This window comes from Lactuca saligna, chromosome 8 (assembly GCF_052625555.1).
Source record: "Lactuca saligna cultivar CGN05327 chromosome 8, ASM5262555v1, whole genome shotgun sequence".
Classification (NCBI taxonomy): domain Eukaryota; kingdom Viridiplantae; phylum Streptophyta; class Magnoliopsida; order Asterales; family Asteraceae; genus Lactuca; species Lactuca saligna.
In genome coordinates, this window is record NC_136424.1 from 47016696 (window position 1) to 47043834 (window position 27139).

Sequence of the window (27139 nt, forward strand, 5' to 3'; positions counted from 1 at the left end):
TCAATATTTCGAACAACATTGGATCAACAACAAAGATTCCCATCCTGTACACCCATGATTATGAAGTCTGGGCGCATCACTTTGAAGATTATGTTATAGGATCTGAGGATAATGGATACCTCATCTGGGAAGCAATCATTAATGGACCGTTTTCTCATTCTGCAACGTTAAGGATTATTAAAACTCAAAAGGAGTATAATGATCTTCTGAAAGATGTTAAAGATCTTGCGCAAGATGAAAAAGATAAATTTCAGTGCAATATCAAGGCGTTAAGATTGATCAGATTCGCCCTTCAGTCCGACACTTTCAGGCTGGTAAGTTCATGCACGACGGCAAAAGAGATATGGGACAGGTTACGTGAACTGTACTCTACAGACGAAGATCTAGAACACTCCATTCAAACCTTACTCTTGTCTGAGTTTGGTGAATTCAAGCAAGGAGCCGAAGAAACTGTGACCTAAACGTTCGATCGCTTCAATCATCTTCTTAGCAAGATGATCAAACATGACATCGAAAGAAAGCTTATTGAGCAGAAGGTTACATTTTTGAACGGTCTCAGATCAGAATGGAGAGCAGTCGTGTCCACAGTTAAAGCCCACGAGCAATTTAAATCATATTCCTTGGCGAAACTGGTGGGCATTCTCAAATCTCAGGAGAAGATTGTGTTGCAGGAGAAGAATGTGGTTTCAAGCCTAGGTTCGTTAGCCCTCCTGTCCAAAAGTAAAGCTGTAATGGAGGACGAAGACCTCAACTTGGAGGATTATGACCTCACGTCTGAGGATTATGCTATGATGGTGTCCAACCCTAAGAGGTTCATCAAAAAGAGATTTCCCTCCAACAAAAACCGAAACTGGCAGGGGAGTTATAGTTCTGAAAAAGTTAATAATGAACCGAAGGTTGAAGAATCTAAAAAGGAACCGAAGGCAGAAGGTGATTCTGGAGTAAGCTGTTACTATTGTGGTGGAAAGAACCACTATGCAAAGGATTGTGTCCTTAAAAAGATGGCTGAAAAGGATGAGGAAGCTTTGCTGCAGAAAAAGCTTAATGAGATAAGGAAGAAGAAATCTACCGCTAACCCTTCTATGAACGCTCTAATTGTGCAGGGTTCGGTTGCTGATGACGAGTTCGGTGGCGTGGAAGTTTGGTCAACCGACTCTGAAGACGATGAAGTGAGGAAGCCTTCTCATGGAAAGGCCTGTGTGGCTAAAGAAGAAAGCAGTGGAGGAAGGTGTTTGATGGTGTCCGACGTATCTCAGATGAGGGGATACAACACTGATGGTGGGAGTAATGAACCGAAGGAGCAACAGGATATGTGCTTTACAGCTAAGCCACTCAGCGTGCAGTTCAACGAGCTCGACGAACTGATCAAGAAGGTACAATCCATCTTTGTCTCATTTAAATTCCCACAAAGCTCATATGAAAAAGAACTAAAAAGTGTTAATTCAAGAATCTCTCATCTAGATAGTAGTTTAACTCAAACTCGAGTCACCAATTCTAACCTAACTGACCAATTAAGCAGGGTGTCTTCGAAGAGTGAGGAACGGCGCATGTGGATCGAACTAAAGGAGTCGGAATTAATCAAAACAAAAGATGAAAACATTTATTTACAGAGATACAATTTAAAGTTGTTGAAACAATGAAATGTTTTTTGTTTAATTGCCAAACGTCTTTACACTAATATTACTCAGCTTCATTTGGATTGTGAAATAGGACAAAAGATTCATCACATGATTTTACCCTTCCTTGAATTTAAGGAGGATGAAATTGATGCTGAAACATATAATTGTGAGAGTGTTATTTCTTCTGAGGACGTTAATCCGACGTACATGTATGGACTGGACAAAATAGAATCTTTCATTAAATCCAAGGACCATAAGGACATGCTTAAAAACCTTTTGGATGAAAATGATAAACTGAAACTGAGAATCGAAACCATACAAAAATTTGATTCTTTAAACGCCAACTTAAGCTCAGAAAATAAAATTGATGTTGAAAATGCATCTGAGCTTAATGAGGACGATAATATGAGTGAAATTTCTGTAGAGGACACGGTTGACTGCTCAGAATTTGTAAAAAGCGAACCCGAAAACCACAAGAATCTAATTTCAGAAAATTCAGTAGAGTTCGCTCGTTTGTCCCAACAAAAGTCCCCGATTCTTGTAGAGAAGGCCGTAGTATATCAAAAGGTTAGAACCACTCCAAATCAAGTATACAAGGTCACAGGCGTAACCGAACATCAGACTGTTGAACTCACAGCTATTGTAAACGAAGACAATGCTGATGGCTGCGATGAGTTCTTCTGGTCAGCTCCAATCGATAATGCTGATGAAACAGTAGGTTTGTCTGAAAGGACCTCATGGAAAAGCAAAGGAAGATACGTACCATAACCCTTGAATAAACCTGATAACTTCGATGTGCCAAGCACAAGCGGTACGAAAGACATTCCTCAAGAAAAAGGAATTGCAGCAAAAGAAGTCACAACTTCAAGTGAAACTTCCTCAGTTCAGAGTGAACCAGCCATAGAAAAACCGTAACCGAAAGCTAATATCCATCATCAACCGAAGCAGATGAGAAATCAGAAATGTCAAAGGAATCAGAGATACAGGAAGAATCTCTCTGAAAGAAAACAGTTCTGGCAATCCCAAAATGCTTATTTCTCACATCAAGACAAGAACCTAAAGTTTGAGAAAAATCTTGTTGAACCGCAAGAGAGATACAACAACCGAAAGCAGAGGTTCGGTTCGGAGAAAAATATCAACCGAAAGCAAAGGTTCGGTTCAGAAAATGATTCCAACCGAAAGCAGAAGTTCGGTTCAGAGAACTACATCAACCGAAAGCAAAGGTTCGGTTCTGAAATCAAAAGAGATCAAAACTCTAAGATCAGTCCCACTAATGATCAAAAGCAAAAGGGTCACCTAGAGTCTCCAGCCAAGAAGTCATCTCAATCTAAGCTCTCTCACTCTCATTCTAATTCTTCAAATGCTTCTAACTCTTCTTCACCTCATTCTAAATCCCATTCTGCTCTTTCTCAAAAATCTCAATCATCAGCAGAACAAAAGGGAAAACAAAAGGTTTCAGCGTCTGAACCAGAGTCAAAACAAAAAGAACCAAATCCTAATAAAATTAAAGTTTTTACCATCAAAAAGAAAGATGAAACAACTCTAATTAAACGAACATATCTTGTTGACATCTCTCTTACTATTCCTGTTCCTGTGAAAGGCTCACGAGGACCCAAGAAACTTTGGGTTCCTAAATCTGCTTAATTTTTGCAGGTTATTAGTGACGAGCAGTTTGACGAAGAATGGTACATTGATAGTGGCTGCTCGCGTCACATGACAGGAAGAAAGGAAGAGCTAAGGGAATACAGGTCTCTTTCAAATGGTGGAAACGTCAAGTTCGGGAACAACTCCTTTGGCACCATAAAAGGATATGGAATGATTACAAATGGTGACTTCACGATAAGGAAGGTTGCATATGTGGAAGGGCTACAACACAACCTCATCAGTGTATCTCAGCTTGTTGGAGGTACCGGTCTCAAAGTCTCGTTCAATGATGAGGGTTCTGAAATAATTGAGAAGAAGACAAAAAGAGTTATTCTCAAATCTGAACGCAAAGGTGAAATGTTTCCTCTAAACCTCAAACCCATCAAAGGAAACCCAGCTATCTGCTTGTTATCAAAAGCGCAATATGACGAAAGCTGGCTGTGGCACCGAAGGCTCTCTCATCTTAACTTTAAGGACATCAACAAACTTGTCACTGGAGGTCACGTTCGAGGTCTTCCACTGCTCAAGTTCGATAGAGACCATCTGTGTGCTGCATGTGAAATGGGGAAGCAGAGTCGTCAAAGTCATCCATCTACAATAAACACTAAAGTTGTTGAACTACTTGAATTACTTCATATTGATTTATGTGGTCCTTCATCTATCGAAAGCATCGGTGGTAGCAAGTATATTCTTGTTATTGTTGATGACTTTTCGCGTTTTACATGGGTATTCTTTCTGAAGCTTAAATCTGAAGCGACTCCTAAGCTAAAGGTGTTCATCAAGCAGATTGAAGTACAACTGAAAAAGGTCGTTCGCAACATTAGGAGCGACAATGGTCTGGAATTCAAAAATAGAGAATTCGAAGAATTCCTGGCGGAAAAGGGAATTAGTCACAACTTCTCAGCTCCCTACACTCCTCAACAAAACGGGATTGTCGAAAGACGAAACCGATCTTTGTGTGAAGCCGCCCGAACCATGCTAAGTTTTGCTTCCTTACCTCTTTATTTTTGGGCTGATGCTATTTCTGCTGCTTGTTTTACACAGAACAGGTCATATCTCAACAAGCGATTCTCGCTCACTCCTTATGAGATTCTCAACAACAGGAAGCCCAATGTGAAGTTTTTCCATGTGTTCGGTTCTAGGTGTTTCATTTTCAATTCCAAAGAACACCGAAACAAATTCGATGTCAAAGTCGACGAAGGGATATTTCTGGGATATTCTCTCACTTCTAAGGCGTACAGGGTATTAAACAAGCGTTCGAGGAAAATCGAAGAGACTTACTACGTGACTTTTGATGATAACTATGTCAAAAAGCTAAAGGCCAATGAAGACACAGCTGGGGAAATCTTTCCTCAAACTGGCCAAGTCACAGTCTCGATCGCTAATCTATTCGAGAAGTTCATGGAGCTCTTTGATGAACCAGAGAAAGCCACTCTATCAGAAGCAGGCGCAGCAGACAACAAGGTAGATCACATGAAGCAAGTTGTTGAAGACGCTGCAAGAAGAATGAATGAAGGAGAATCAAGTTCTGACGAACCTCCATCACATAATACTTCAGTCGAGGGGGAGGATCAACCATCGTCAACTCAGCCGACCTCACAAGTTGAGGGGGAGCCAAGCACTTTGCCAACCGAAAGCACTTCGCCAACCGAAAGTGCCACACCATCCGAAGGTGCACCAACGCCTGAAAGCTCCACACCTCAAGAAACCTCTGAAGCTCAAAACACTCCTGAAAGCTCATCTATCGAGGGGGAGCATGCTGATATGTCTTATGACTATGAAAGCCAGTCCGAACCGGAAGAAATGATAAACGCTGAATTAGATCCAACCTTTGATCCAAACTACCCACCTCTCACCAAATGGACCAAAGATCATCCTGTCTCTCAAGTTGTTGGTGATGTATCTGAAAAAGTTCTGAATCGATCGCAACTCAAGGCAAAACAGACTTCTTTGTTTTCAAAAGTCGAATTCTACATGTTTAACTCATTCGTATCAAAAGTTGAACCAAAGACAGTTAATACTGCTTTTGATCACTCCGATTGGGTTCAAGCTATGCAAGATGAACTGAACGAATTCGAGAGGAACAAAGTCTGGTGTCTTATTCCAACTCCTCCAGATGCCTCGGTTGTTGGTCTTAAATGGGTCTTTAGGAACAAAATGGACAAGGAAGGAAACGTAATTCGAAACAAAGCTCGTCTGGTCGTGAAGGGATACTGTCAGGAGGAAGGGATTGATTATGAAGAGACGTTCGCTCCTGTAGCTAGGCTGGAGTCTGTAAGAATATTTCTAGCCTATGCTGCCCACAAAAACTTTGAGGTTTACCAAATGGACGTCAAGTGTGCATTTCTCAATGGTGAACTCGAAGAAACTGTGTATGTGGAGCAACCTCCTGGTTTCGTAAATGAAAGGTATCCTAATCATTGTTATATTTTGGATAAAGCCGTGTATGGACTGAAACTAGCTCCGAGAGCCTGGTATGAAACGCTGACTAAATTTTTAAAGATGTCCAAATTCAAGCAAGGTTCGGTTGACCCAACCTTCTTTCGCAAGAAGGAAGGTAACCACCTTATGATCGTTCAAATTTATGTCGATGATATCATCTTTGGCTCAACGAATCCTAGCCTAACAGCTGAATTCAGAAAGCTGATGGAGACTAAATTTGAAATGAGCTAAATGGGTCCTATTAACTTTTTCCTTGGTTTAAATATTAGACAGGGACCCGAAGGCATCTTTATTAATCAGGAAGCTTACACGAAGACTCTCCTAGCAAAGTTTGGCATGATGGGAGATTCCAAAGTCAAAGTTCCAATGGCATTCGACACCAAGCTCACCCCATCCCTGGACAAACCGGCTGTTGATATTACGCTTTATCGACAGATGATAGGCTCACTGATGTATCTCATTGCTAGCAGGCCTGACATAATGTTTTCAGTTTGTTATTATGCTAGATTTCAGGCAAACCCACGCGAACCTCACATGCTTGCAGTGAAGAACATTCTACGCTATCTCAAGCGAACCACCTCTCTAGGTCTATGGTATCCTTCCAACTCAGGCTTCTTTGTTCAAGCCTATTCAGATGCAGACCTTGGAGGTTGTGGACTCGACAGAAAAAGCACAACTGGTGGCTGCCAATTCCTTGACGGGAAGTTGGTTAGCTGGCAGTCAAAGAAACAAACGTGCGTGTCTTTGTCCACTGCAGAAGCTGAATACATTGCAGCTGCATCCTGCACCTCTAAAGTGATTTGGATCCAGAGTCAACTCAGAGACTATGGACTCAATATGAAAAAGATCCCTCTATATTGCGACTCTGAAAGTGCAATTAGGATCTGTCATAACCCAGTGCAACACTCCAAAACCAAACACATAGCACTGAGGTATCACTTCATCAAAGATCATGTGGAAGATGGAAACGTTGAAGTACACTTTGTTAGAACCACTGATCAACTGGCTGATGTCTTTACCAAAGCTCTTCCTGAAGCATCATTCAACAAAATTTTACAAGGGCTAGGTATGATGGAATCAGAGTCAGTACCACAAACTACCTCTCGATCTCAAACGGAAGAAGCGAAATAAACCGAATGTTCAGGTTCGGTTGAATCATCTGCACTCGCTCATCATTTCAAAGGTAGTTTTCTTGGTTGTAAATTTATTGTACAAAGTTGTTTATCTATTCGTCTAAAGTATTACCTACTTGAATGTCAAAATTCCTTGGTTTCTAAAAAATTTTCAAAACCGAAACCTACCGAAGGTTCGGGTTCGGTTTTTCAAAATTTTTCAAAACCGAAACCTACCGAAGGTTCGGGTTCGGTTTTCCAAAATTTTTCAAAACCGAAACCAACCGAATGCTCGGGTTCGGTTTTCCAAAATTTTTCAAAACCGAAACCAACCGAACGCTCGGGTTCGGTTTTTCAGAATTTTTCTCAACCGACACCAACCGAACGCTCAGGTTCGGTTCCTAATTTTTCCAAAGTTTTTTTTAACTCTTTTTAATTTCTTTCTGAGTCTTATTTTTTTTACTTTGTTATTTTTAATTTTTTTTTATATATATCCAAAATTCCAAAAATATTTATCCAAAATTCCAAAAATATTTTTTTTTGGTCTTTAATTTTTATATGAGTGTTAGTTCGTTTATGGGGCTATGTTTGATGGATTAGTTAAGTGTCCCTAGAAGCATGCTGCTGTATGTGACCAAAGTCTCATCAAATTTTGAATAACAGCCTTAATGACTTGGTATACACAAACCTTGTCTTCCCAATTAGGCTATCACATTTATTCTAATCAAGAGCTACCTAACTCTCTTCTCACATGAGATAAGAGTTTTCTGCTTGGTCCTTCGTTTATAGCAGAGGTAATTTGATTTCTCACACCATCTCCATTACTTTCTCCATTACATTCGTTTCATATATGTAACCCTTGAGACTCTCAGAAATTCCCACTGAGGTTTATGGTTACTCAAAATCTGTGTTTATGATCTTAGTTTCGTGCCACTACAGGCCGAGTGAAACCCAAAATTCAATACCAAATCTGAATTGACGGTGAACAATTAATTTGATCAAGTTTTCACTAATGAATTGACGTTCGTATCCTCATGAAATCTCAAGTTTTTCTTTTGTGTGATTCCTATGAAATTGTTACACACCATAACATTTCTTCCCTTGGGATCCAGTTTTAATTTTTTTGTTGAGATTTCTATTTACCAGTCACTTTAACATTATTTCATGCGTACTTGTTCAATAAACTACACCGGTCTCACAAGTACTTTGTTCACTTTCTATCTTATTTCAAGATTAGAACTGTTGAATCAAAGCTAAAGCCACCCTAAGGAGCCTAATTAAAAGAAGCCTTTCAACACTTCTTAATAAGTGTTTGATCGTTATTCAACGGGAAACCACACTAACACTTTAAGGTCTCTCTTGACTTTGAAGGAAGAGATTCGTGCCCGGGATCATTTGTTTCGTGTCATTATTGACATCACATTTATTCCTAAAAAGATTTGCTTTATTTCTTTTCTTTTTACACCCCTTAGCACGAAAATCTTTGATTTTCCAAAATTCTGGTTCTAATTATTACAGGCTTTTTCATTGGTTCGGTGCTTAATTCTAAAGACGTGGTCAAAATTAATCCACGTGGGCGTATTCTTAAAAAGATGTCGTTACAAGGATAAGATGAAGAGTTGCTGACTCAGGCGGGAGTCTTATGGATTGAATTTCAACCGGCGGTAAAAAGGGAACGCATGCGATTTTGAAACGTCCACTCCTTAACTGACACCATGGACGCGTGTGCATTTTTGAAACGGTTCCTCTCTGGCACAGCAAGGCGCGTGTGAATGTGAAACGGTTTCTTCAGAAACGGCGCTTGTTGAGCGGCGCGTTCCAAGGAATCTGACATTCTCTCTCATGCGTGATCATCGCATTCCTTAACTGTCACGCATCAGTCAAAATCCAGAGAAAACCTTTCGTATTTCGATAGAAGATTTGAACAGATTTTTCTCTCTCCTGCAATCCACTATAAAAGGCGACCTCATCTCCCTTTTACCTCTTTACCGCATCCAAATTTCCAAGAGAGCAAAAATTCCCAGAAAACCTAACTGTTCATCATCTTCTTCCCCACTTCAACAATGGCAGAATCATCGTCAGTTCATGCTACTTCCCATTCGCCCTCAACAGTGTTTGGTGATTGACTTAACCCCTCAGGCGTACGATTCCTACATGTTCCCGATTATCGAGTGCCTGAAGTATTCCCCTATCGCTCCTGCACTTTCACGGGTGGAAACAGTGCCCATGGAGATATTATCGCAGATCTATGCGACTGCACATTATGACAAAGCAGTCGATAGAATCTTCTTCGAGGTTGCTGATTACCAAGCCTCGATTTCCAGGCAACGATTTGGCTCATTACTTGGGTTTGCTGCTGACTTTTCTAGGGTTAATCCGGAGACAATTCCGTTGGGCCATCTCTACAATATGTTTTATAATATGGGGTACACGGAGGTGCTCACCTCTGTCGCGAAGTTTAAAAAGTCATGTTTGCCGCCACAGTGGAATGGCATGTTCACTGTCCTCTTCAAGGGTCTCTCAGAACGGAGCTCAGGTTCAGACGGCTCCAGTCGGCTCTTTCTCTCCATCATGTACGGGGTTTACAACGGAGTCAATCTTGATTATGTGTTGGTTCTCTGGCAACAACTCATCCAGAGTTTATCCTCCTCTTCACGACATTCTGAGGAGTCGTATGCCAGGTTCTGGACCATCGTTACTAAATGGGCGATGGATAAGCACGATGTTCCCATTGCTGTCGGTGCATCGATGTTTTCGATTGGTACATTCCATACCACGAAGATTATCGTCTCAGATGCATCTAGGTTTTCTTTCATTGGCTCCATCCCGGAGACCATGTACGGCGATGTTCCATCTGACAGCAGGATCATCCGGACTATCAAGGAGTTCAAGCAGTCTGGACCGAGGGAGCTCACGCAGGAGATGCTCAAGTCCATTCACGATGCTGATAAGCCTATTTCAAGAGGCAAAAAGGCAGATAAAGGGAAGCAAGTGGCGAAAGGGGCTAAAGGCCCTTCTCCTAAAAAGAGGAAGGCTCCTAAAGTTGCTCAGTCCCCGCAGCAGAAGAGGCGAAAGACTAAACCAAAGCGAAAGCTCATTATCGCTTCCTCTTCCGACGAGTCGGAGGGTGAGAGTTCGGATTCGGACGGCTCTCAAAGAGGCAACACCCCTCCAAGAGGCAACACCCCACCCAGATCACCTACCCCTGACATGGAAATCCATAACTCACCAATTCCCTCTCCTACTCAAGAAATTCCCACTTCCATTCCCACCATAACCCCCACTACCACCATTCCTCCAACCTCTTTCCCTATACCACCACCCATTTTCACTGATACAACAACAACAGCCACTGCAAAGGTTACAACCAACGTATCTGATACGGAAGTTCATACCGATGCAACCGAAACACCACCAGTAACCGAACCTATACACACGACCGAAACCCAACAACCACCCGAACCCACTCCCACTCGAACACCAACCGAACCTACCCCTCCTCAAAGTCAACCTGAACCCACTCACACCACTACACCACCAGCTTCACCACCACCACCATCTCCCGGTCATGCCTCTGACGGAGATAACCCTTTCCTTGGCGGGGAGAACATGCAATTTGATTCGGTCTATTTTAGTCCGTTTCAGGTCCAAAGCGACGATGATGAGGATGCTCCAGTAACAAAGAAGCACCTTAAGGAGTTGCATGAGAAGGTCGATTTGCTCATTGCTTCCTCCTCCAATTCTCAATCCTCTCTCTCTGAAGCTGCTCTTCAGAAGATCGTTGATGCCTTCTCCCGGGCTCAGCATGATTCCGTCGCTTCAGCCACTGCCGCCATTGACGCCTCAACAAAAGCATGTGAGGCTGCGACTGAAAAAGTCGATAAACTATTCTCTGACGCCTTTACCCTGTTAAAGTCTTTACAGGAGAGTGCCGGTGCTACAAAGACAACGTTGGAACCAATCATTCAACAATTGGCCACGTTCGTCTCCATGGAGTTAAAGTCGTTCGCTACCCTTCGCCAATCAATTAGTGACGACAACTCGGCCCTTCGTGCCTCCATCGACGAGCGCCTCTCTAAACTCCAAGAGGATCTCGCTGCAGAAAACTCTTTAATGGACGTTCGTGCAAGCAAAACCACCACCCTCAAGGTCAAGAGTGCTCAGCTTTCTAACTCTCAGCAACAACTTGACACTCTTCGATCCGAACGGCAGGTCATCAAAACATGTGTTTCGGATGTACACTCTGCCATATCCAACATCCTGGAAGCACACGATCCGATTCTCAACCATTCGGTGAGGCGAACCCTTGCTGAAAAACTTGCTCCTGCCCTGGACCTCCTCAGTAAAATAGAAGGGCTACCTAGTTTCGTGTCCACTCCGAAACAAGGGGGAGAAGTGAAGTCCGGATCAAAACCACCTCCTTCCTCAAAAGCTGCTCACACAACCGAACCTCCTCCTACTGGTCAGACTTCGGGTTCGGGTGTGAAGGATAAAGGAAAGAAGATAGCTGAGGAAGAAGATGAAGATGATCAAGAAACCATTGCTGACTTGCTGAAACACAAAAATAGTCGCAATGTTGATAATGACAACATTCGTGTGGCGCGAGAAGCTGAAGAAGCTGAACGCAAACAGAAAGAAGCCCACGATCTCCTCAAGAGCAGGAAGACTCTTTTCCCTGCTTGGACTCGAGAGAGAATGATTAAGGAGGCTATCGATACTCCGAGCATCCTATGGCTCGAACCGGTGATCTCCTTCGACTGCTACAATTCTGTCGACTCGCAGTTCGACATGCCCTTAACCCGAAAGGCGTTCATCTTTCACGCCTTCGCCTGCGTTGCCGAAGTCCCTCATCCTCATCCGGAGGTTGATCGGGAATTAATCGAGTTCTATCTGAAGGCTGCTCAACCACAGTATCAAACCTGGAGCGCTCAGAAGATAGTCAACGTTCGGGTTTTGAAGCCATATACCGAAGGGAGATTCATCAATGTTCGGTTCAGGGTGATCAGAGGGTCTGCAAAAACCGAACATCTCATATCTTTAGCAGATCTACCGAACCTCAATCCCCATGACTGGATTGTTCTGCACAACATCCTTTTGACTAATGAAGCTGAATATGGTCCGATCATAGACATTCTCAAAAGGATGTTGGTATGTTATATCATGGAGGTAGCCCTGATGGATCAGGAGATTGCCAATGTCTTCAAGAAGAAACCGAAGATATCTCCTGTTGGCTCAGCCAGTGATCTGAACCAGATGAAGATGGGAAAGATTGACCCAAGGCGAAATTCGGTCATGTTCACTAGGGCTGAAGGACAGAAATGTCTCTTTGCCTTAGCGGATAAACATCTTTATACCACTGCTTGTCTAGAGCATGTGCTGGGGATCATCCATCGGTGTAAAGAAAATGCAGCGGATGATATCAAATACTTTAACAACATGATTCAGTGGTACATCCGATTCAGACAAACGATACTTGCTCTTATCTCTCGTCTGTTTCAGACTGTAAAGAAGAAGGTTCCTGCTGCTGCTGGCCCAAGCAAGAAGTAATGATCTCGCTCCAATTGACGCAAAGGGGGAGATTGTTGGGTAGCGTATGAATTATTTTGTATTGCGTCATTGGGCTCGGTTTATAGTCCATGTTTTGTGCTCCGGTTTAGGCCTGTCCAACCGTGAGCTTGTAGGGTTTACTATATAATAATATGCTTGTATGCATATTAGGTTAACGATCTAGAATACGATTTACAGAATTACGATAGCTTTGCAGATTTCTTTATCGTTCTTGTAAACCTTTAATCCTCTACAGTTGTAGTTCTTCATCGAGCTCTTCTGAGGATTGTTTATAATCATTCGACATTGTTCGATCCATTCTTGAGTTGTTTACTGTTTTCGTGTTCTTGCTGTTTGCTCTTTATTTTACCTGTTTAAGATCTAATCGATCTCCAAGTTAGTTTTTCTTATCTTATCAATTTATAGGGAGGTCCGAAGTCGGCTAAGGAAGGGGAGTCAGCAGCAAGGACACATGACATCAGCAGGGCGAGGGTGCGCAGGTGGCTCGCACGTGGGTTGCGCATGCGAGGGGCTCGGTGTCGGCTTCTGATTGGACCAAGGTCTAGTCTGAGGCTTCGGACGTGGCACCCCTACGAGGCTCGCACACGTGATAAAGGGCACGCATCAGATTCTTAGCGGACCGGACTTCGGATGCGAGGGCAGGCGACACGTCTTGCCAGCTGGCTTTGGTGACTCACCAATTTCGGATACGTGGCATGTTTTAAGCGAGGGTGACGTGGCCGAAGTCCACGTATGCGAGATTTCTCGGTTTTTGTGCAAAAACTTCTAAAATCCGTAACTTTCACATACGAGCTCCGTTTTTGACGTTCTTTATATGCACGCGTAGCTAAAATTATGCTCTACAACTTTCGTTTAGACTTCGTTGGCTAATTTTGACTTTAATTTTAATATTATTATTTTAACAAACCGGGACAGGAAAATCCGTTAAAAATTCATAACTTCTTCATCCGAAGTCCGTTTTTGTCAGACTTTATACCGTTGCACTACTAATGACGAGACCTTCAATTCTCATTTAGGTTGTGTCGGCTAAAAATCACTCGATGTAAAATTCGAGTTTTTAGCTGTCTACTGCTAAGCTGAAACTTCGAAAAATCATAACTTCCTCATACGAAGTCAGATTCAAACGGTCTTTATATGAAAGTTGATTATTTTCACGAGTTCTACAACTTTCATTTACATCACTAAGGCTAAAAATTAGTTTATCGAAAACTAAATTTTTACGCGACAAAGTATTTTCCGGATTTATCACGGATCTTCGTTTGGTTTTAACTTCTTCGTTATAACTCGGATTTCGATGAGGTTTTCGCCTAAATGTTTCTAACGAGATTATCTACAACTTTCAATAATAAAATTTTACTTATTCCAAATTTTATATTTTCGCTATATTTCACTATTTGGCTTTTAATTGGAATCTCATAAGACTTCTAATATTTTATGAGTGATTCTAAACATAGTTTTACTTCTTTTCTAGTAAAAGCTATCTGTTAGAACTCAACATTCAAATTCACATAATATGTCATAATATTATTTACTTAAAACACGATTTCAAAACGTGTATGTTACAAATACCTCCTCCTTTTGAGGATTTCGTCCCCGAAATTACATCGATTAAAATAAATGGGGATATTTTGCTCTTATCTCATTCTTATTTTCCCAAGTATAATTTGGGCCTCGATGGTGTTTCCACTTGACAAACACCAAATCCACTTCTTTATTACGTAGATTAGTTGTTCTTTCATTCACGATCTCTTCCGACTCTTCTACATATCTTAACTTATTATCCAATTTCACCTCGGATAATGGAACTGTCTCATCATTGATGCTCAAGCATTTGCGCAGATAGCTCACATGAAACACATCATGAATATCTGCCAAATCTTCAGGTAATTCTAAGCGGTATGCTTGCTTTCCAATTCTCTAGATGATTTTGAAAGGACCAACAAATCTAGGACTTAACTTTCCTTTCTTCCCAAATCTCATAAGGCCTTTCCATGGAGATACCTTCAGCATCACGAAATCACCCACTTGGAATTCTATGGGTCGTCTTCTCTTTTCTGTATAGGACTTCTGTCGATCCTGGGCTGCTTTCATTCTTTCTCGTACGATTTGAATTTTGTCGGTGGTGTCTTGAATCATTTCAGGGCCTCCAAGGATCTTCTGTCCTATGTCTCGCCAACATAATGGAGTACGACACTTGCGACCATATAATGCTTCGTATGGTGGCATTTTGATTGAAGCGTGGTAAATATTATTATACGAGAATTCGACAAGAGGTAAGTATTTATCCCAGTTACCACCGAACTCCAAGACACATGCACGAAGCATATCTTCTACTGTTTGGATTGTTCTCTCCGTTTGACCATCTGTCTAGGGATGATATGTTATGCTGAGAGCAACTCAAGATCCTAATTCACGTTGCATACTCGCCCAAAAGTGAGAAGTGAAGCGAGTATCACGATCGGAGATGATCTTTAGTGGCACACTATGTCTTGCCACAATTTCATCCAAGTATACTTGTGCGTATTTCTCCATTGGTGCCGTTTCACGCATGGCAAGAAAATGAGCGCTTTTAGTCAGGCGGTCGACGATTACCCAAATGCTATCATGTTGTCTAGCAGTCTTTGGCAATTTGGTAATGAAATCCATGGACAATTCTTCCCATTTCCATACAGGAACACTAAGACTTTCTGGGGTTCCATAAGGCTTTTGGTGCTCTGCTTTGACTTGTAAGCATACTAAGCATTCCTGTACATATCTTCCAATGTCTTTCTTTAATCCAGGCCACCAATAATCAGCTCTTACATCATAGTACATTTTACTTGTACCAGGATGGATTGACAGTTTAGATTAATGGGCTTCATCTAAAATCTTCTGTCTCAATCCACCGATCTTTGGAATCCACAACCGATTCTTGAATACCTTTAATCCTCGCGGATCATCAAGTAGAGCGTCATTATAATGTATCATCCCTTCTTTCTTCACATTTTCTGGCTTTAGGGCCTCTTCTTGCCATTTCTCTAATTCATCTAAAATAGTGAATTTTACTGTAGTATGAGTAATGGCATAACACCTACTATTGCGATAAACTTTTCTGCTAAGTGCATCAGCAACCACGTTAGCTTTTCCAGGATGATATAGGATTTCACAATCATAATCTTTGATCGGCTCCATGGCTCGTTGTTGTCTCATATTCAAAGTTTGCTGACTGAATATATACTTGAGACTTTTGTGGTCGGTAAATAGTTGGCACTTTGTACCAAAAAGATAATGCCTCCAAAGTTTTAGGGCAAATACCACTGCAGCGAGTTCGAGATCATGAGTGGGATAATTCTTTTCATAATCTTTCAGTTGTCTTGAGGCATAGGCTATCACTTTGCCACGTTGCATCAACACACAACCGAGTCCCAATCTTGAAGCATCTCTATATACGGAGAAGTCATCATCACCTTCTGGGAGTGATAAGATTGGAGCATGAGTCAAAAGATCTTTTAGAGTTGAGAAAGCTCTTTCTTGGGTTTCACTCCATTCGAACTTCACTTCTTTCCGTGTAAGACTCGTGAGAGGTACGGCTATACGAGAAAAGTCTTTAATGAATCTCCGGTAATATCCCGCGAGACCTAAGAAACTATGAATTTCGGAAGCATTATGGGGCACTTCCTAATTTTGAATGGCTTCGATTTTGATAGGATCTACGGATACACCATCACTAGAAATAACATGGCCGAGAAATTAAACTTGGCGAAGCCAAAATTCACATTTCGAGAATTTAGCATATAGTTTCTCCTTTCGAAGAAGTTCCAATACCGCACGAATATGAATGGCATGATCAGCTTCAGACTTGGAATAGATTAGAATATCATCAATGAATACGATGACTGATTTATCGAGCATTGGGCGGCATACCCGATTCATCATATCCATGAATACAGCCGGAGCGTTTGTTAAACCAAAAGGCATAACAAGAAATTCATAATGCCCATATCGAGTACGAAAAGCAGTCTTTGGTACATCCTGCTCTTGAACTTTCAACTGATGATAGCCAGATCTTAAATCAATTTTTGAGAAATAGCTAACGCCTTCAAGTTGATCGAATAAATCGTCAATGCGAGGTAGTGGGTACTTGTTCTTGATAGTCACCTTATTCAGCTCACGATAATCAATGCACATCCGCATCGATCCATCTTTCTTCTTGACAAACAGTACCGGAGCACCCCAGGGAGAGGTACTCGGTCGAATGAAACCCTTGTCAAGTAGTTCTTGCAGTTGGATCATCATTTCTTTCATCTCAGCTGGCGCAAGACGATAAGGAGTCTTTGCAATCGGAGCAGCACCAGGCACAAGGTCAATTCGAAATTCTACTTGCCTATCTGGAGGAAGGCCAGGCAAGTCATCGGGGAAAATATCAGGATATTCGTTAACAACGAGAACATCATTTATAGTTTTCTTCTCCTCTTTTGAGACATCAACTGTGTAGGCCAGATAGATAGAACATCCTTTCGATATGAATTTACGAGCTTTAAGGAAAGAGATTAATTTTAAGAGTCTTTGTTCACCGTAGACATAGATAGGATTCTCCCCTTCAATAGGAATGCGTACTATCTTTTCATAGAACAAGAGTTCAGTGTGGTTCTTTGATAACCAATCCATGCCGAGAATAATATCAAAGTTGGGCAAGGTGATAGGGATCAGGTTAGCGAGAAAAGTATAGCCTTCAATTTCTATAACACAATCTCTATAGACTTTATTAGCAAGTAATGATATACTTCCCGCAGTATCTACGTGAAATGGTTGCGCAAGTACAAAGCAAGCAATTTGAAAGGAATGCGCAAATTCGTAAGACACAAAAGAATCTGAGGCACCAGAATCAAATAAGATGTGAGCAGGTCTAGAGTTGACAAGAAATGTACCCGTCACAACATTCGGGTCCTTGCGTGCCTCCTCTGAGGTAATCTGGAATGCACGACCCCTAGCTTTTGGCACCTCCTTCTTTTTAGTTGGAGTACCCTTTGATTGTTGAACAGGGACTTGGCTTCTCGCCGGTTGTTGAACAGAAGCTTGACTTCCCGTCATCTGACTAGTAAGAGTAGGGCAAAAACGCTTCTTGTGGCCAGTAATACCACATGCATAGCAAGTAACATCTTTTCTTGGGCAAGCTGGCTTTATATGACCCTTTTCTCCGCATCCATAACAGACAATGGATTCCTTGTCTATTTTGCATTGGACCGGATGATTCCTTCCACAAATACAACATGAAGGCGATTGCATAGAAAAAGATTGTGATCTACCGCGTCCACGAGAGACACTTTGAGTTTGAACTTGATTACCAGGCTCAGTCCGAACGGATTGAGCTGGTAGAAAAGAAGGAACAGTTCTTTCAGTACGTGGATGCTTCGGAGCAGTAACAGTGGCACCACATATTTCTAAGTCATGCTCACGTCTTCGAGCATATTCAACGGCTTTATCGAATGACAAAATTTCTTGATTGGCAACGAAATCGTGGATCTCATGTCGTAGTCCCTCCATGAATAACTGGATTTTCTCGTCTTCAGTTGGAATATACTTTGTAGCAAACCTTGCTCTTTGATTAAACTGAGTTTCATACTCATTCACAGTCATTCCTCCTTGTTTAAGCTCGAGGAATTCCTTCTCCAATCTCCTCCTCATGTCTAGAGGACAATACTTCTCTAGCAAACGAGTGTTAAACATTTCCCAGGCTAAATTCTCCTGGTCAAACCCGTTGAGAGCTTCATATGTTGCTTCCCACCAGACCAAGGCTTCTCCGATGAGCATTGCGGAAGCATAGTTAGCTTTCTCTTCATTATCCACATGATAAATACGAAACACTTTCTCTGTGTTCTGGATCCAAGTAAGAACAATAATGGGATTGAGAACACCGGAAAACTCTCTAGCACCACTACTCTTGAAATCTTTGAACGAGGGACGCTTCACCTCTCCTTTTGAAGATTCTCCAGTGGCTTTCTCTTTTCCCTTATCACCATTCTTTTTGTGTTCTTCGAGAGTCTGTCGAATAACACCGGTAAGTTTACCCAAGAGTCGCTCCTCACGAGGAGATACTGGAGTATTCACTTCCTCGGGTTGAGGACCTCCACCAACCTCAGGGGTATGGCTACTAACCTGTTAAGCCATTGCTCTGCAATACGGAGTAACATTGTATTTTAGAATATTAGGGTTTATTATTACCTAATACTTTTACTTATATATTTCCTATGGTTTGTATCCCTATACTTACAATGATTTAGTTCATATATTGAACTTCGAATAGTTTAAGTCTAAATACCAATCCGTGGAATTTAGTTCACTCAAACTACTGCTCTGATACCATGATTGAAAGACCCTAACTTTCGTATTTATGAAAGACCCAAACTTTCATACTCAACAATATAGTTACTCCAAAACATGCTACTTGAATATTCATAAAAACAATATTTTACATTGATAAAGAGATTACAAACTACTGGATACAAACCGACTATTTTAAAGTGTTATATATTACATAACTTCCTAGGATTCTATAGTTTTATACATATGGGAGTGCAAAATACAATAGTTTCAAACTATTCATAAGCTTCTATCGATACAATAGTTTCAAACTATTCAAAAATCTTCTACCAGTATATAACTATATTGGATGTTTATTTCCTGCAATTTGTTAAACATTGAGAGGGTAAGCGGTGACGCTTAGTGAGTTCAATAATAGATACAATATAACGTTATGCCATATATATATATATATATATATATATATATATATATATATATATATATATATATATATACTTTAATAGGGCAGAAGCAAAGAGGAACAAGGAACAACAAGAGCATATATGAATCATGTGACAAACATTCCATATCAATCATTGGTTTGATTTAAAGATATACAATCAATGAGACATAACAATTTCCATGTTTGATATACATCAATAAAGCTTTGGCCCAAACGGCACAGAAGATATACAACTTCGGATTAACATTTCGGTAGATTTCAGGCTTATAGCCCTGTCTAACCTTCTGCCACTACCATAGAATAAAATTCATTCTCTTACGGAGACATGTTCCACATGGCCAGAGGCTACATACCAGTACCAACGTGAATCTAAGTCCTTTCACTGATCACATGGTCAAAGGTATTTCTTTGCTATTAAAAATAGCAAATAAAAATAACCCAGAATAATAACACTGAAAAGCACGTAGCACATATAACACATAACATACAATTATTTCTATATATTAAACTCACCGTGAAATAACTGGGGGCTAAAATATTAATTTGGGCAGTACTTCGGCTCTAAATATGACTTTCGTCGTTGAAAACCGGGAGTTTTCTTGAAAACCGGGAGCTGGCTTCGGTGACTCACCAATTTCGGATACGTGGCATGTTTTAAGCGAGGGTGACGTGGCCGAAGTCCACGTATGCGAGATTTCTCGGTTTTTGTGCAAAAACTTCTAAAATCCGTAACTTTCACATACGAGCTCCGTTTTTGACGTTCTTTATATGCACGCATAGCTAAAATTATGCTCTACAACTTTCGTTTAGACTTCGTCGGCTAATTTTGAATTTAATTTTAATATTATTATTTTAACAGACCGGGACAGGAAAATCCGTTAAAAATTCATAACTTCTTCATCCGACGTCCATTTTCGTCAGACTTTTTACCGTTGCACTACTAATGACGAGACCTTCAATTCTCGTTTAGGTTGTGTCGGCTAAAAATCAATCGATCTAAAATTCGAGTTTTTAGCTGTCTACTGCTAAGCTGAAACTTCGAAAAATCATAACTTCCTCATATGAAGTCAGATTCAAACGGTCTTTATATGAAAGTTGATTATTTTCACGAGTTCTACAACTTTCATTTACATCATTAAGGCTAAAAATTAGTTTATCGAAAACTAAATTTTTACGCGACAAAGTATTTTCCGGATTTATCACGGATCTTCTTTTGGTTATAACTTCTTCGTTATAACTCGGATTTCGATGAGGTTTTCGCCTAAATGTTTCTAACGAGATTATCTACAACTTTCAATAATAAAATTTTACTTATTCCAAATTTTATATTTTCGCTATATTTCACTATTTGGCTTTTAATTGGAATCTCATAAGACTTCTAATATTTTATGAGTGATTCTAAACATAGTTTTACTTCTTTTCTAGTAAAAGCTATCTGTTAGAACTCAACATTCAAATTCACATAATATATCATAATATTATTTACTTAAAACACGATTTCAAAACGTGTATGTTACATCTTTACACGTGGTTCATGAGATCTATGAGCGCGGCAAGAGCATTGGTGAGCCCGAAAGGCATCCCCACGAACTCATAGTGGCCATAGCACGTCCGAAACGCAATCTTCTGCACATCCTCCTCTCTGACCCTCATCTGATGATATCTTGAACGCAGATCAATCTTGAAGAACCAAGATTCTCCCTGCAGCTGGTCAAAGAGGTCATCAATCCTCGGGAGTGGGTAACGGTTCTTCATCGTCACCTTATTCAGCTCCCGGTAGTCTATACACATCCGGTGCGACCCGTCCTTCTTCTTCACAAATAGAATTGGGGCTCCCCAGGGTGAACTGCTCGGTCTAATGAATCCCTTGTCTAACAGCTCCTGCAGCTGCGTAGACAACTCCTGCATCTCAGGAGGAGCCAACTGATACGGTGCTTTGGCTATCGGAGCCGCACCAGGGACAAGGTCGTTCCTGAACTCCACCTGCCTCTCTGGAGGTATCCCAGGCAACTCCTCGGGGAATACATCCGCAAACTCTCGTACTACGGGCACGTCGCCCACCGTCGCCTTACCCGCCTCCCGGGTATGCATGACATAGGCGAAAAATCATGCGCAACCCTGTTGAAGGTAGCGCCTAGCTCTCGCTGTTGAACATAAAGTTGGTCCTTGCTGTGGCCTTTCGCCCTGAACCACCAGCTCTCCCCCACTTGGGGTCCCGATCCGCACCAACTGTTGCGCGCAGTCAATCACTGCCCCATTGGGGCTTAGCCAATCCATACCAATAATAACATTGTTCCCCCGCAAAGGTATAAGAACCAAGTCTACCAGGTAACGCTCCTCGAACAGCCTCAAAACACAATCCCGGTAGACCTCTGATGCTCGCACTGACCGATCGTCCGCAATCTCGACCTCCAAAGGGCAATCCAGCATACCCGATGACTCATGAAACTTCTTGCTAAGCGCAAGAGAGACAAACGATCGGGTAGCACCCGAATCAAACAATACTTGAACTGGGATACCGTTCACATGGAACGATCCTAAACAAAGCACATACATAACATATTGAAATCATAGCGACATAACATAAAAGCATAAGAAAGAAATCATACCCGTCACCACATCGAGTGCAGCGCGTGCCTCCTTGGCTGTCAACTGAAATGCTCGGCTCCGCACCACTGGAGCCTCTACCATGGCATTTCGGCCATCCGTAACCCGCGCTGCTGCTGGGGTTGGTGCCGCTGCTGGCGCCGCTGCTGTTAATCTAGGGTAGTTGGCCTTCTTGTGGCCCCTCTGATTGCAATGGAAGCAAATCAAGTCTGAAATCTGCACTGCAGGGGCGGGGGCAGTACAATCCCTTACATAGTGCCCCATCTTGCCGCACTTATAGCAGCTGGATGATCCCGCTCTACAAGCTCCCTCATGCGGCCTGCCGCATTTCCTGCAGCGGCTTTGGCCCGGCTGGCCCTTCGACCTAACGTCGGATCCCTTGGGCTTCTTCCCCGAAACCCCTGAAACCTGCTCAGACTCTGCTTTCCTCTTCCTGACATGCTCCAAATCGAGCTCCCTCTCCCGCGCCCTGGCAATCATGGACTCCAGGGTCGGGCAGGCTGAATAGTTGACATGCTCCCTGATGTCGGCCCTCAACATGTCGTGATAGCGGGTCCTCCTCATATCCTCATCTCCCGCATACTGGGGCACCAAAAGGGCCCTCTCCCGGAACTTGGCGGTGATCTCTGCCACAGTCTCCGTAGTCTGTCTCATATCCAAAAACTCTCTGGCCAGCTGCTGAAGCTCCACAGCTGGTACAAACTCAGCCCTGAATCTGGTCACAAAATCTAACCAAGTCATAGCCTCGATGGCTGGGGCTCCCAACGAGTCACCAACCGACTCCCACCAATCTCTGGCTCTATCCCTCAGACATCCTGCAGCAAAGTGGACCTTCGATGTAACGACCCGAAAATTCTTCTATAAACAACGTTAGCCTCCGTTAATCGAATAATTATTCTTATAAATGATTTTTAGCTTGTATGTTTATAAGTTAAATAAAAAGGGTGTGAATTGATACCAAAAAAAATAATTAGCCAATATATTTAACAAATATATATTTTTTAGTTTAAATGGATTTATGTGTGTGTATATATATATATATATATATATATATATATATATATATATATATATATATATATATATATATATATATATATATATATATATATATATATATATATATATATATATATATATATATATATATATATATATATAATATGACATAGAGGGGTTGAAATGTCATTAAAAGAAACTTGATTTATTAAGAAAATGGATATAGTGTTAAACGAATTAATTGGAAATAACTTGGGGGACTAAAAATGAAATTTTGTTATAACGTACATCATATTGAATCGATTCTTCTTCACTTCCGTTTCCATTGAACGTGAATTATGAGCCGATCCAAAAGTCAATTTATGGACTTCGTTCTTGTGTGGTGTCGACTAGGAAGAAGAAAAAAAATAAAGCATGACCGATTGCGAGGGAGAGACTGTGAGAGGAGTGTGAATCAAGTAAGGGCAACGAGAAAAAAAAAAAAACGATCACTACTCCTCCCTTCATTGTTTGCGTCGTCAGTTGAAGGCCAAGAAGAAAAGGGAAAATAATCGATGGAACCCATTTATCTGTGGGAGCATCGACGTGGAAAAAAAAAAGGGACCTCCGATTTTGGTGGTGGTCGATCGACAGGAGGAAGGATTCGTGGTGGTGACTTCAATTGAGGCTAGGAATCAAACATACTCCACTGCTATCATTCTTAATCGCCTCTTTCTCATGTGATCAAACTCTAATTCCTAGAAATTTGATTGAATTGTGAGTTTAAGTTGCTGTCCAATTGATGCAATTAATCTTGTCTTTCTATTCTACACTCTAGAATTATGTTGGACCAGTTTCTAGTCGCATAGAGTGTGTTTCTGGATCAATTGTGGCTGTGAAAATCACATGAAACACTCTCTCACAAATTGGTGTTGGTACTCAAATGATAATTGGAATGTTGAAGTAAAAAAAAAAAATTGTTCCTGTTGTTATATCTCTTGTCCCTTTTATCTCAAATCCTTATGGGTGGTTTCATACATTGAAGTCATGCTTTGGGCATTCCTTAAGACCCTCAAAACAGCCCCTAGAGTCCGTGATATGTAGATAATTATGTTGTTTGAACTAGCAAAGATTGTATCAAAAAAGTCTAGCTTGAAAGTCCTCACAACTCTTGGTAGTATTGTTTGTACTTTTGGTCTTCAAAACCATGACTTGGAGGCTGAACAACAAACTTGAAAACCATATAATGTGTGTCTAAAGTTCACTCAAAGTTCATCCCTATATGTATCTTGAAGGTGAACTAAGTCTTTATTGGTGTATGAAGATGTTTGGTGTTAAGTGTATAGGGCATCTTACTTTCCAATCATCTTTTAGTCAATTCTTAGTCTTTTCATAAACCACTTAATTTATGTCTTAATACCTTCATTCAAGCTTTTGGTGTGTTAAGTCATGTGGCTTTAATCCTTTGTCCAAGGTCTTGAATCATACGTTGATTTTTGGCAATTATTGGAAATCTGCACAGCAACTTTGCCCCATCTTGCGAGGGCTGTAGCTGCTAATCTGAGCAGAATTGACCGATTCCCCTCTCTGTATAATATGTAGGAAATCGAGTCTAGTTTTCAGAAAGTCCAGATTCAGCTCAATCGGAGTTACAAATTCTATTTTATGACCAAAACACTGAACAATGGTCAAGCTGTGAAACTTAAAAAAATATGTAACCCATTAAGAAATTAAAGGTGTTAATGAAACTTGGACCCCATCTTGATGATTTTGGTATGTGTGATTATTAGGTGAAAACTTGAAAACTTCAAGAAGGTTCAAGGCTTGAAGTAAAAAAAAAAAAGAGCTCGCTTCAAACATAAGGTGAGTCGACAATTTTGTTGACTTTAGTACATAACCGAAAACTACATCTCATACGTGGATTGTTGATGCAAATTAGGATTCATGCTAGATTTTTGTGATAATTTTTGAAAATATATTGTTTGCATCTTATGTGTGGTTATTCCTTGGTATCAGTTGCTATGGTGATATTCATGTTATGTGAACGTTGTAAATTGCATGCGGATATGGTGTTTCACGAATTTGTAGTTATATGCTAATATATGGTGACATCTTAACGAACTTCATTACATGATAATTACTCGTTTAAGTTGTAAGAGTAACATGATTATTATGGTGTATGCATGTTTTTGCGGGGTATAACGGTGACATGGGTAGAACCTTGCAAGCCTAATAGGTTGAAAGAGCTTAAGCCATAACAGTGATTAGTAACACGAACTTTTCTAGATGGTCGTGTGACACGTGGTTCGTGTGCACCTTGGTGTACGAGAACTGGAGTGGTGTTGGCTTTATGGTGTGGCCGGATCAAACATCACCTGGGAATCGGGAGATGTATCGGTAAAATTGGCACCGTTTGTACCGATCTTGAATGACACCGTAAAGTACTTGTACTTTGCAAGTCGGAGTAGCGAAAGTGGAAGTCTTGGGGTTGGTGTATTCGGATGGAAGTCATGAGCCACTTAGAGCACTAAACTGGCTGAGCACACGAGTAGTGAATGGGGTTAAGTTGTTGGGTAGACTCTCCCTAAGGAACCCCAAAGTTGTTAATCGGTTAAATTAAAAATTACATATAATAAACGGTGAATTAAATTATATGTCATAATCGGTTGACTTAAGTTGAAAACTATATGATTGAAATAAATTATGTTATCATGTTATTTGTTTTTCTTGACTATGCTATTATCATGATTTGCATGAGTGACCCTTACGGGAATTGTGTGTTTTCCTTTTGGTTCTGTACAACTTGTCGGCTCACAAGGCGGTTACTGACACTTGTTTATTTATTGAATGCCATTTGATTGGTACAGGTAGCTTAGGAGCATTGTTTGGTGAGGTTGGGTTCCTTTTGGGTAGTTAGTTTTAATGAAGATGCCACTTGAGCACGTTTGGTTTTTATTTTGTTGAACCCTTTTTTGCCATAATTAAACGGTTGAATTTTGATTTATGAAAATGGTAACGTGTGGTTTTTGGAATGGTTGAAAATAATAATAATAATAATAATAATAATAATAATAATAATAATAATAATAATAATAATAATAATAATAAACTAAGTCTTCCGCTAACATATTCTGTTAAATAAATGTTTTTTTTAAATGGAGTAAAAATCACGACGTTACATTCGACCCTTCCGGGCAGAAACTCGTCAACTGCGCAGACTTAATGTCTACGATCCATCTCCTGACAGCAATGGGGTTCTTCACCCTATGAAAATCTGGCGCACCACTCCCTCGGAAGTCCTTGAAGGACAGTGTGCGCCTACCCGTCTGGCTAGACGCCAGATCATTCCTGAATGCTCGGAGGCGATCCTCCATCAACTCAAAAATCCCTTCTTTGATCGACCCGAAAAGAACCGGGGTCGACTCAAGGATACCTCTCGTGATCTCAGATGCGATGAACTCGCGTAGTCCGTCATCAACCTGCTCGGATCCAGCGCCCGAGCCGGATCCTGATCCTGATCCTGAACCTGAGCCTCCTGCTCCATGTCGTGTGGTCACCATACTTGAAAAGTAAACATATAAACTTCAGGATCAAACATACCCTGAGAGGTCTCGCCCATTATCCCAGGTTCCTGGTTCCATCTCGGCCCTCCTTGGCTCAAGTACGGATCCTCTGCTTTCAGTAGTACGGGCCCATACTACCTTCCACATCTATCCGTACTTTCCCCAAGGATTGCTTCGACTTCACCAAGTCCCTTAACCAATATCCCTTTCTACTAATCTCATCCTAGGCTTTCCTAGGGCACCCTCCGACCTACTCTATGCCATCATCTGCACTAGGAGTCCCTACTTCCTTCCCCTAACTAGCTTGTGAATACTATTACATATCCGCTCACTAGTTAGTTAAAGTTAGCCAGGACCCCTTAAGCATAAAGCAAGCAACATTCGTGCATCGAGTAACCATATCAAGCATAACCTAACCAGGCCATCCTACTGCTAACTAGGCAGTCCTAACATGCAGCTCATACAACAGGCATACAAGGCATCTTTCCTAGATCCTCAGTCCTAATCTAGCATGCAGTTCTCAGAAACATATATCAGGCATAAAAGGCATCCTCCTAGATCTTTAGCCCTAGTCTAGCATGTTGTTCTCAGAATCATATAAATCATATAACATAACATAACAAGTATGGGTATCTTGGGGGAAAACTTACTTGAGCTCGGCCGGTCGCACGCATCACACACCTTATCTTTTCTCAAAATTCCTTAACTTAAAATTTTAGAATCTGTTTTTCCTTGAAAAATATTTTGGTCCCTCGGTTTGAGTCCAGACACCCCCGAGGGCGTGTCCGAATCCCTCAAACCAGGGCTCTGATACCAACTTGTAACATCCCAAAAATCGAGGCCAAAAATTTCATTTTAAAT